This window comes from Halictus rubicundus, chromosome 3 (assembly GCF_050948215.1).
Source record: "Halictus rubicundus isolate RS-2024b chromosome 3, iyHalRubi1_principal, whole genome shotgun sequence".
In the NCBI taxonomy this organism is placed as follows: domain Eukaryota; kingdom Metazoa; phylum Arthropoda; class Insecta; order Hymenoptera; family Halictidae; genus Halictus; species Halictus rubicundus.
The window spans coordinates 2908088-2920215 of NC_135151.1; the positions used below are offsets into that span (position 1 = coordinate 2908088).

The 12128-nt window shown below is 40.7% G+C and overlaps 1 protein-coding gene across 2 annotated transcripts in view; it reads right to left on the reverse strand.

The window, feature by feature from the left end:
* Nucleotides 1-8128, reverse strand: part of Brat (tripartite motif-containing protein brain tumor) — a 110855-nt gene extending 102727 nt beyond the window's left edge. For both annotated transcript variants that reach the window (XM_076784805.1, XM_076784806.1), the window contains exon 1: nt 6779-8128. The gene's annotated coding sequence lies outside the window, so the exon portion shown is untranslated. The remainder of the gene's footprint in view (nt 1-6778) is intronic.
* Nucleotides 8129-12128: the final 4000 nt, after the last annotated feature.

Genomic DNA, 12128 nt, shown 5'->3' on the forward strand with positions numbered 1-12128 from the left:
AAATTATGTCGTAGAGAGGAAATCGGAGGTCGATATCTCGTGCTGCGAGTTATCGCGGTGTATATTTACATCTAGAATTGCGTCAAATTGTACCCCCGACAACGCATCAAATTGCAGACCAGACGGGAATATCTGCAAGCGCGAGGAATGTACGACGTGTTTCCGCAATAATCTGGAAACGGCGCGCGTTAGAAACTGCGGAGAATGTTGATAACAAAAAAAAAATTTATTCAAGAGAAAACCGAAATGGAGCAGAGTATTGTTTACAGACGCGGGAAAGAGTTTAATCTTTTCGAGATTTCGTATTTCAAACAAAGCGTCGGACGAACGGAGAATTATGATTTCGAGTGGCATCGGACAGCAAACAAAATATTCAATCGATTAAACTCGAGTCGCAAAGCGGCATGCGAAAAATAGATCAAGAAACACCGGAGAATACAAGGTACGTTCATTTTTTAAGATACTTGTATACATTTCTGAAACGACGAACTTCAATGTTCGCACAAATTCGAAGAGAACAGCAGCGCTTGGAGATGGTTCTATGCAATATCGCTGCAAATTTATAAAAATCACACGAACGCTGGAAGCTGTAGGATGGAAAGAAAGCGTGGGGTTTATCGAAGTTGGAAAATTCAGAGGTTTCCATTATTTCGTTGCGCGTAGAATCTAATTTTTCAGCCGCGCCCAGTCTGAAGAAAAGGATCGACTGTTTAGAAATCTGTACGCTGCCCATCCGTCCCGAATTTTCAAGAATCCAGGGAACATAAATGGACGGCCACCTCCGAAGGGAAGGAAAATGGTACGTGACACAGGAAAAGAATGCAGCCACACGCAGCTCTCCTCGTGCTCGTTTGGAAAACTGACCGTCAGATTCGAAGAAAACAGGTTTTCCCCGCAACAAGAAGGAGCCTCGGCGTTCGGGGCCGAATGTTCTGCGCGTCATCCAGGAATGCGAGTCCTTTCCCGAAGGAAAAAGATCTAGGAAAGGCCGGGAACGCCTGTTACAAAAGATTTCTCGAAGATTCTCAAGTCTAAAGGAATCTGAACGAAACACCGTTACAAAGCAATTCCAGGGGTTCCGTGGGCTGCCCACGACGATCCTTTACCTACGATCACGTTTCAGTTCTGAATAGATTTTCGAACAGACTTGCCGAGATTATGGCATGTTTAAATTAATATCGTGTCGTAGTTGGACGATGCTCGTGCAAGTTCATACTACTACGGGTTAATTTATGGGGGCAGCAAAGTGGGCACAGCTTTCTGTCTTTTGCCAGGTGTTCCATTGCTTTCGTAACAGACGAATGGCATCTTTATGCAACCGTAGATTATTGCTCATTATTCGTCATAAATAGACGGCGGATCTTTATGCAAAATAAAAATGTTTCGGCCCGAAGTAGACATTTATTTTCTCTCTTAGTATGTTTAACAAGCTGAAAATAATATAACAATATTTTTACAGTTTTAAACTCATTTTTGTCATAAACGACTTTTGATCTTAACGCGTGGTTTTCATTTGTAATCATAACTTCGGTAAGAATAAAAATTTCTTTCGTTGACACGTTCACGGACAGTAAAAATTTCAGTGAGCTGCAAAAATAGACAGGCAATTTTTCTTGAACATGGTTGTACTATCCGAAATCTGATTAGACATAAACAATAATAATAAGTTAACTGTCATTAGTAATGACAGTTGGTCATTACTTCGAAATGTATATTAATTACAAAAACTTAAGGTTGTATAAAATTAAATGAATCAAAATTGGCTTTAAAATTCGAATGCTATAGCATTCATGTCATTTTGCATCACTATGAAAATTAATGGTATAGCATTCACGTCCGCGAACGTGTTAAAGTAATGTTGTCCGATTCCAGTTAAGCGTATAAGAAGTGATTGTATCTTATAATTTATAATGTAACAAAAAGCAACTGCCAGGTTTATCATGGATATGTTTTTTTCATTTTCTCGCATAAAAATGCACAGTGGTTGCAGTTTTATCTTCGCTGCGATGTCGTCGTGATTTTTCGCGGAAATATTACTTAATATTTTCGGGAGCCACATAAATTGACTTGACTAGTTAAAGATCGTAAAGAGTTTTTACGTGACGTTTCAGTGGGTTGTTATTGTCAGTACGTCTAGGGCTTTATTCTCGTATTTACTGTTTTCTTTGTCGTGCCTGTCCTCAGAATCTGAATTCAGTGAATGACGCTAGGCCGCGGCGTGCGAAGGCTGACTTCCACCAACAAAAAAGACGAAGATAATGGGTCAATGTTAAAGTCAACAAGATCGCCTAACACACGTTGCAAGCTTAATCAGCTGGCAATACGAGATAGAGTCGATCGATGTGCAATTAGGGGCTCGCGTTCGCGCTCGATGAATTAATTATCGCGATAACTCCATGACCTTACGTTGCTACGCGAATAACTCAAATGACACAAATGAACATGGCAAAATATCTCAGAAGCGCTCTCGAAAATTCAATGAAAAATTCAACTCAACACTTCACATAATCAACTTCGGCAATCAATTAATGCGATGACATTGGTTGTTGCGTCGTCTCATACAAATTTGGAACGTATTTCTTCCAAACAGTTCAACAGCTTAGAAACGAAGCTTGAACGTATGAAAAAATGGAAAAATAACCGCGGCACGATTATCTTCCGGAAGTTTCGGATGCTTTACTTCCGGTACGAGTTCCCTTTTTTTTCCTCGTACGAGATTCCGACTAAAAATTCGATATATATGCTCGCATCGTTGATTTCTTCCAGTGAAAACTTTTTAAATCTTTTTCCCGGGCACACGGTCAGTCAGTGTGTTCGCTAGTAAGTATTAAAACCGTTTGCGGATCAAACGATTGGCTTTAACGGTGCTTTAAAAGCGGCTGCGAAAGTATAGCGGACATTAACGGCGGCAAATATCGTTGAAATTCGGGGAAAAATGAAATCTCGTCGTTCTTGTTATGGCAGTCGTTTGTTGATCGATTAAATCTCGGCTGCCGGTTCAGCGGGCCCCTAATGTAACGGAAACTGATTAAACGCTGGTACGCAATGTGCTAACGACGACATATTAATACCGGCAACAAGCCGAATATTGGTATTAATTGTTTATCGAACACTGCACGCCGAACATATTGATTAGAGCCGTGTATATTAATGCACGCACAGCATTCGGTATGCAGGAAATAGATTTACTCTATTAAGACTATCAAGAATAACGTTCTTTTGTTCTTTTGAACACACTGTTGCATATAAGTCCCTCAATTGGTAACCTGCAGGCAGTTCGTAAACACAAACACAAACACTGGCGCACCGTCTGGCAAAAAACTTTGCATTTTTGCGCGCGTTAAAAAAATTTTCCAACGATGCAAAAATAAAGTACTCCTCGATAATTGCTGGCCATTTTTTATGCTATTGAAGGATTTGTGTACACGCTTTTAATGGCCACTGAAAAAGCTCTATTAAAAAGAACCATAAAAAAAACCATTTTTAAAAAGCTCAGTCATCAATTAATTGCAATTTCGAAAATACTATCACACATGAGTATATTTTTAAAGTTCAAAAGTCGTCCACGCGTGCACAGCACTTTAAAACAGTACTATTACATAATATTGTTTTGAATTTAAACACAGAGATCGTTTCTGTTTCGTTCCTAGAAAAATAAATTTTTTCAAAATTTTTTTTATATTATGGATCTAGAAAAAAAACTCAAAGCAAAGTTTCAGCACAAAATGGAATTAAAAGCTCGTTGGAATTTATGATATGCGTGAACGCTGCATTAAACAAAAAAATCATTTATGCAGCTATTGCATAAAACCTGTCGTATCGATAAAAATCATGAAACCACTGCCGTGTTTGCGCTTTCAGTCCATAATCGGGAAACGTGCCGCGTTAATTCGTATTCGGAAATGCGGTTTCCTATCGCTCGGGAAGAAAAATTCTGCGATTTTTACGTAACGTTCGACGCGAAAAACGTGGACGTTCTAAAGCGAGACGTACTTTACTTGGAATCGCGTAAAAGTGACTCATGCTGTCGCGTAGCAGCGTATATCCTCGAGTTATGAATGAAACGATTCTATAGGCTCGACGGTTACTTATCTGGATTTCTGATTCGGTTTACACGCGTCCCCGCCGTTTATCCCGGACCTGATACCGTCTTTCCCCGGGTACATGATTTAAACATTTGTATCGCTCCTCCTCCTCGGCACAAATTGAACTTTCAAAATTGTATCGCTCGCTTAAAATGAACAGAAAATATTCTCAATTTTTTTGAACGCGAATGATCAAGAATAGAATATAGAAAATATTGTCGTAAATTTGCTAGAACAAACTGAAATCTGATTCGAATCGAGTGCAATTCATATCTAATTAGTAATATCTATTTTTAGGCGAATCAATTTTTCGTTTTGCTCCTATTGTTTTCAACATTTCAATCAGTTGGACGTTGCCAATTCCATTCTCATCGCAATTGCTACATAATCAGGTTTGAAGGCGGATTTACGTCACAGAACACAGCAACCGTGCTGTTGCGGCGTAGAAATAGTTTTTCAGAATTTTTGCCCTTTTTTCGAACACCCACCGGCTCTCGTTCTGACCTACGTTTAATCTCTCTCGAGAAGTCGAACCTTCTCGTTCACGAGAGAGAAATCGATGTGCTGCGACCTGCATCGATGAACGCGCATTATTCCATTCGAAAATGAATCATCGACGCGAGGAGAAGATACTCGACGCCACGAGTACAAAACCAGCTTGTTTCGCGAAACCCACTTGATCTCGATGAATTTTGATAGCTGTTTCCTTCGAGCACGCTTATGCCCGGCCGTCCGATTCCTTTCTGTTATATGAATTTTCCTCACACGAGAAACGAACGAATAAAACTCATCGTTCGGAGCGCGTATGAAATCGTGAAATCACGAACCCGGATTTTTTAACTTCTGGGTCAACAATACAAATTCAAAGTGCTCGACGGTGGAAACTATTAGGCCAGCCGAAACAACTCGTTCTCAATTTTTTCGTTGCGAAATTACCCGACACTCCCGAAAATCTTTTTGCGAAAATTTTTTTAATTAAGATTAAATCTAATTTGATTTTTAAAAATGGAAGTAGTAACCAGATACTACCAAGCTACTCCTGCTGCTGTGTTCTTCAAAATTGAGCTTAAAATGAAAACTATAACCTATATCTGACAATATTTATATGTAATGATTTTGAAAGAAATTACACTATTTTTGCTAATCGAAATAACCATTATGTACATGTAACCATAATTCGTTATAAATTATTGCCTTTCGTACAAGATAAATGCTATTCGTCCACTTCCTGTATACCGGAGTTACAAGAGCAACAGGGGATGAAAATGGTGGCGCCCTTGAACGCGCAAGTCAAGACTCTAAGGGTGCTTTCACGTTTATAAAAATCAAAAACACCGAAATATTGAGTAATCGTGGAACCCAGTGTAAAAAACGATTTACATTTACTAAATTATTGTAGAAAATACTGCTTGAAAATTTGCAATAGGTTTTAGAAGAATATTTTAAAGAGTAAAATAAAACTCTCCGTGATAAGAAACCTCCTAAAATTATGGAGGAATTTATGCTACAGACAGTTACTATTTAATACAATGTACTCTTTTGGAGACTGTAAGAGGCAACGGAAAGGGCACCAAAATTTAAGTAATTTAAATAAATATAAATCTCACAAAGATCCAACAACGTCTGACTGTTTGCTCTAAATTAGATTTGTATGCTTCGTATGTATACGTTTTGTTGAATACGATAACCGGTCACTGGAAGTAGGATGATCTGCTCCAAAACGCACAAACGTTAAAGTTTTAATCACAAAGAAAACATTTAAGATCCACATGTACCTCGTGAATTTTTATAAACAATATTCTATAACTGAATATACAGTTATCAATTAAATTTTACGACAAGCAAACAATATTAAATTAAGAAACACCTATCATAGGTATTACGGCACATAATACTATTTATAATTTATTACGAGGGTAAATTCCAGATCGTAAATATCAAATTCGAAAATTTCCGAGTCAAGAAAAACCTAAGGCTCACAACATTGTCGGAGCCTGACCTTGAGTTCACAGGCAGCCTAATCTCCGTATATATTTATTTCTACCAGTTTTCAGTCATCCTTTCCGTTTTCCCAAGATAATGGAAAAAAATTTCACTGCAACAATAAATATCTCATCGGCCGAAATCAATTTTCTCGTGAGCCGCGAGAGACCTTGAAAACGCTAAAATTAGAAACGCTCGATTTTTAAATATCGAGAAAAGCGGCCGAAATTATGTAACAAAACCGCCGGAAACGAAAATTCCCGCTGAATATTATTCGAAACGATCCTATCGAACTTCGATTCGCAGTTATTGCCATCCCGGATATACTATTCCCACGAAAAACTGTCAATGACATGCGAAATGTCAGAAGAACAATAAACAGAGCCGTCCGTGCCGCGTATCGTCTGAAATACGTCACGATTTTCCTAAATAAGAATATCATAGTAAGATTATTCTAGAATATTCGAAACGCGTACGCCATCTTATAATGGTTTCGGTGCGATTCAACGAAAAAACCACGGTGAGGAAAAAAACAATTTTCGCGAGCTACGATTGCTCTGTAAAACCGCCCAACAACGTTCAATCTCAATTTGAACGCGAACACAATTAGGCAACGATACGTATCGGCTGGATTTGCCGCTTCAATATGGAGTCGCTGGTAGCGTCGTCGTCGGTTTAATTTGAAATAAATTGAAGTAACAATGTCTCACCGTAAATACGAGGATAATCCGTAGGTGGTTGAACGGAGGTACACCGGGTTTTTATACTTTTCGCCGTGGGAACGCTCTACTTTCTCAAACTCGCACCGTGTTCCTGCGGCACATGTCACACAAAGAGGAAGATAAAGACGTCGCCTCTAGTCACTTTTTTTTTTGTCCCTATATCCGGATCCTTCTTCCGTCGCACTGTCGGGGCTTCGTAGCACTTTGCAGCAACACGCACGCGACGAAGATATCGGTTCTTGTTGATTTGCGTACCCGCGGACACAGGATGACCGTTGGTCACCGTGTATAGTGGGCTGCTGGTTCGGAGTGCGAGCACGGTCGTTAGGTTAGGTTGCCGGTACGTTCGGCACGCATGCACGCACGCACAAACCTGTCAGTCAAAAATCCGACTACTCCCGGTGTGTGTCCTTCGGTCCTCGAAGCTCGCGTGGACTTGAACTTGAAATACGAAAGAACACCTTGAGATTGAAAGCACACACGCGTGGAAAGCGTTTCCTGTTGTCCGAGAAAAACAACCCTGGAGTACACAATTTCTAGCGATACGATTCGCGCGGGTGGGAGGGCGACGTCAAACGTACCGTGCACACAAGCCGAGCCGATTCCGATGGAAAAATTTCAACACGGACCAAGAGTAAATTCCCTCCGCGTTCAAAAGAGACTGTACGCCGTGTATATACCGTGTGTATCGCTCGTATATCGACCGATGGAAAACGAACGTTCCGTCAAAAAAGCACGGGCTGTATTTATTCTTCGGTTCGCCTTTTTCCTTCTGTATATATCTCTCTCTCTCTCTTGCCGGCGAGCCGGTTCACAGACGCACACGCTCGCTTCTCGTTTCTCCTGCCGTTCTCCTTCCAAACTGTTCCGCTCTTTGTTCCGCACGGCTCGGCCGCTGCTACGTGACTGACCGCTTCGTACACACTCGTGCCGCACGAGGCGCGGCGAAGACTAACGAAGGGGGACCAACGGTTCGTCGATCGGAATCGACCCTCGGTTGAGGGAGCCTTCCTTTGTTCAGGCGAGACTGTGCGGCATGGCTCGTAGCGTGCTTTCCCCTCTCTCTCTTTCTCTCTTTCTCACTCTTGGGCTCCCTCTGACGCGACGTTCCTTTCCTCCTCCTTTCCACTTTTATTTCTATCCCTCGGTTTTCCCTCTCGTACGCGTACCGCGCGGCCGGTCTCTCGCTCCGTCTCTCTCTCTTTCTCTATCATTCACGATCCTCTCTTTTTTTTTCGTCTCCTCTCTATCTCTCCTTCTCTCTCTCGCTCTCTTTCCCTCTTTCGCGTTTCACTCACTTCACTAATACTTCGACGTGAACGATCGCGCGGACTGTTGGTAACTGAGACGACGCCGACGACGCCGACGATGCAAGGCGAATTCACACACGGCGTCGCGACGGCGGCGGAGGTGGTGGCGGCGGCGGTGGTGGCGGCGACGGCGGTGGTGGTGATGACGATGGTGGTGGTGGTGGTGGCGGCTGCGATGGTGGTGGTAGCGGTAGTGGTAGTGGTGGCGGCTGTCTCCCTCCTCGTCGTCGCGACGAACTTAGTGGGGGGGCGTACGAACGCAACTACCACCGGTTACTGTTCCCCTCGTGTCTCCCTTCGCTTCGGGATGCCGTACGACATATACCCCCACACCCCGACGATATATTCCGCACACGCACAACGAAACGCAACACAACCACCCATCGCCGGCCGTGACAACGGATGTGCGAACGCAATGAAATCACTTGAAAGTTAATCATCGCGTGGCATAAGTACGATCGATTGCTTTTATGCAACCCAATGAATTCCAGCGAGATACCATTACGAGAGTCCTCCGCGATTGCACGCTTATGTGGGTATACGCAGGAAATTGCCCCTAATGCGAATCGGGTTCGGCGAATTTTTTTAGGTAGAACTGGCGTTAGCAAACTTCCACCGTTCGAACACAACTGGAATCGGAATTTGGAGTTTTCGTTTTTACTTCGGATTGCAGCGACGGGTATTTTTTGGTAAAATGGAAAAATCGATTTTTCAGAAATGGTATATTCTTTTAGCGAAATCCTTCTGCTGTGATCTCGCAAAAGTTTTATTTGAAAATTCGTTGAACTGCTGGATCGGCTGAATGTCGACTGAACCAATCTGGATCAAATTTTGCAGTAACGTTTTTGAAACTATTTATCTAGTACTAGTTAAACTTTCGATGAAAATTATATATTTCGTGTGGCAGAAGAATTAACAATATATTTCGAAAGCGTATTCATAAAATGATACATTTTCTTGTCCTTTTAACAAATGTAAAATAGTGCATTGTCCTAGACTGCGGATTCTTTTCGGATTGCAAAACACAGTCATTACGTAAAAATTGATGGCTCCATAATTATAATAAATTGAAAATATAACAATATTTTTAACACTAGAACTACCGAACCAGTCAAAATGACTGGTGGGTGATTTCTTCTTTCACGATTACTGAAACTATGAAAACGTTTTCACGAGAAATTTTTTAAAATATATCTCTTCTTTGGAGTACAAGTTACCATAAAAATCGTATGAAATCTGAGAAAATTCAATCTTGCTGTCATTGTAAAGGGATAAGTCTAAGTCACGTTTAGGGCTCGGTAGTTCTAGTGTTAATTTATGAATTTTTTTAAAACCCATGATATAATTATGCACATTTACCGAACATTAAGTAATAATCCCAAGGAAAAATATATTTAAAATATATTCTTCGACAAAAGCGAGAAAGTGATACTGTCGTTGATATTTCGCCATCAATTTTCTCCCCCTTGCCTTTGTATATGATACAAACGTAGGAACTGTTTGTCTTACCCCCAGTCATGAATATGCGATACGAAAAGAAAGCAACGTAGAAATGAGATGGAAACGATGATTTAACAAAAAGAGCAACTACGGAACACCACGAAGTTCCAATAAATTTGTAGTTTGACGTCCGTGAGAAAATGTTAGACGCCGAAGATCGTATTCGGGATTTCTGTTTGATGCGCAACTGCTCCCTTTCCATTCATCATTCTCCCCCTGGCAACACCATAGTCTCATACAGTGACTTTTAATTTTCCCCTATATCCGACAGTTTTTATGGATCAACGCCCACTCTATGAATAATTTTTAAATCAATTATTTGTCGCGGCGGTTTCAATCTAAATTTGTTATTACAAAATATAATTTTTACGAAATCTACATATTAGCCGTTTACATCGTATCCTTTGGAGTAAATAAATATGCTCCGTCTTACTTAAAAAAATTGACATTTCTATCCCTATTCATTGAGGCTTCACACACAATGTAAAAATAAACCATAAACAAACGATGAACGATAATATCAAATTTCTCGAGAAGTATTTCCCGCAATGGGAAGTAAAAGGTAATTCAAAAAATGATCTTTCTGATAAAATGATTAACGAGCACCGATTACAGGCTCTTATTCTCAAATTGATACAAATACATTTCTCTCGAACCGCTATTAATTACTATTACGTTTGATTTACGGTTTCCAAGCACCACCATATTTCCGAGTCCGTACTTTCCTAGAAACGGTCTCTTGTCACGGCTATAATGGACAATGTTGAGTTGTGGGAACAAAGTGTAACTATCGATCAAGACGGAATCGCCTCGCGTGTCCGGCAAGTAAACTATTAACCTACGAAAAGAAGAAAAAAATATACAGTTTTGTCCCAAATTGGACGTGATGCTATCTTCTATATTACGGGGTTGATGTCGAGTATCGGCGGAAACTTTTACAATAACGGTTGTAGCGGTTACGAAAGAAATACTACGTTGTCTAAATAAAATATTACACGGCCATGTGATATATACACGCACACGAATTACCTTCCGCGTTTTTCCCGAAGCCTTACGATCCAGGTAAACCTTCCGATTCCACCCCTTCATTCAACTACAGCTGAACTAGACGAGCAGTTACCCCATCTATCAGTTCCATTTCTTTTTATGCAAATCGTCGTGACGTTTATCTAACTTTGTGGCACTTTCCGGCTGCGCGAGCCGCAATAGTTCTGAACTCTAGGGTATTACGTGCCTTCAGCGTCCATCGCATGTGCTGCAACTTGTATGTCTCTCTTGAAATTTGTTGCGTAGCTCTGTTCTCTGTTGTTTCTGTTAGATAAAATAATTATTCCTCGGTGCAAAGACCGGCCGAGGCCATTATTCGGTAAATTGCACTTAAAACAAAATCAGTTTTTGGGTAAAACGCGTGTTACCCTTGGCAGTGGAAGCACACAAAATTTCGAGAAAAACTGTTCAATCGTCTTCAGAAATTATAGTTTGAGCCAACGATGGATGATGCTGATGCGAACGCGTGAAATGGCGCACTTTGGCCACAGTAGGTGCGAAAAAGGCGTCAGCGGACGGGACTAAGAATGTCGAGGGAAATGTAATGCTCCTGATCCACGAGCAGGCAATAAGGAGCACCTGCTTCGAGACCAGAAGACGTTATAATACATACGTGAAACGAGCACACCCTGTGTATTTTCTCTGACCAGTTACGTCCAGTCTTGTTCCGGACAAGCGAATACAAAGGCCAGGGGTTCTCACCTTGTGCTACGACCAACCGACCAGAGGTGCAATTTTTCGCCATTTCTGATTGCAAAAATTGCGATCGTTTCTTTAGCACATGTTCGTGCTAATACTAAGATCGCTTATATCAAGAATCGGTATCGCACGCAACTCTGTTTGCTCCGCGAAGGACTCTACAAGGTTTGCGATAAAATAAAAACGTCCCTGAGCTCGATTAAATTTTTGTTTGTGCCATCAGCCTATAGAATTCAGTCGCTCATCCCTCCAAGGCCTATATGTTGTTCGAGATAAAACGGAAACGTTCTTGAGCTCGGTAAATATTTGCTTGTACTACACGTATAACAAAAGATTCTGTTCTTTAACCAATTGTTTCGATCGAACACAAAAGCATAACGGAAACATCGCACGAATTGTTCATATTTCTATATCCATTGAAAACAATAGGTATTTTGCATGACACGTAAAAATTTCCGTCAAATATTCATTTGTGTAAGTAAATAGAACAAATAATCCGCGTGCAACTTAAAATTTGTATGCATATTCAAAACTCGATACATATGTGTGTCTTCTCACTCAATCCTTGAACCTTTAAAAAATTCCAGAATATTTAAATATTATTTTCAATGGAATACACGCCACAGAATCATTTGTACGTATGTATTATTGGAACGTATTTTTTGCCAGTTTATTTCGTCGTCTTTGTCCGCCAGCTTCTCTTGCAAATGCATTTTATATAATCAAGTTCTTTTCCATATATCACATACTCCGATCGGATAATCGAAATTCCGTTGCAAAGA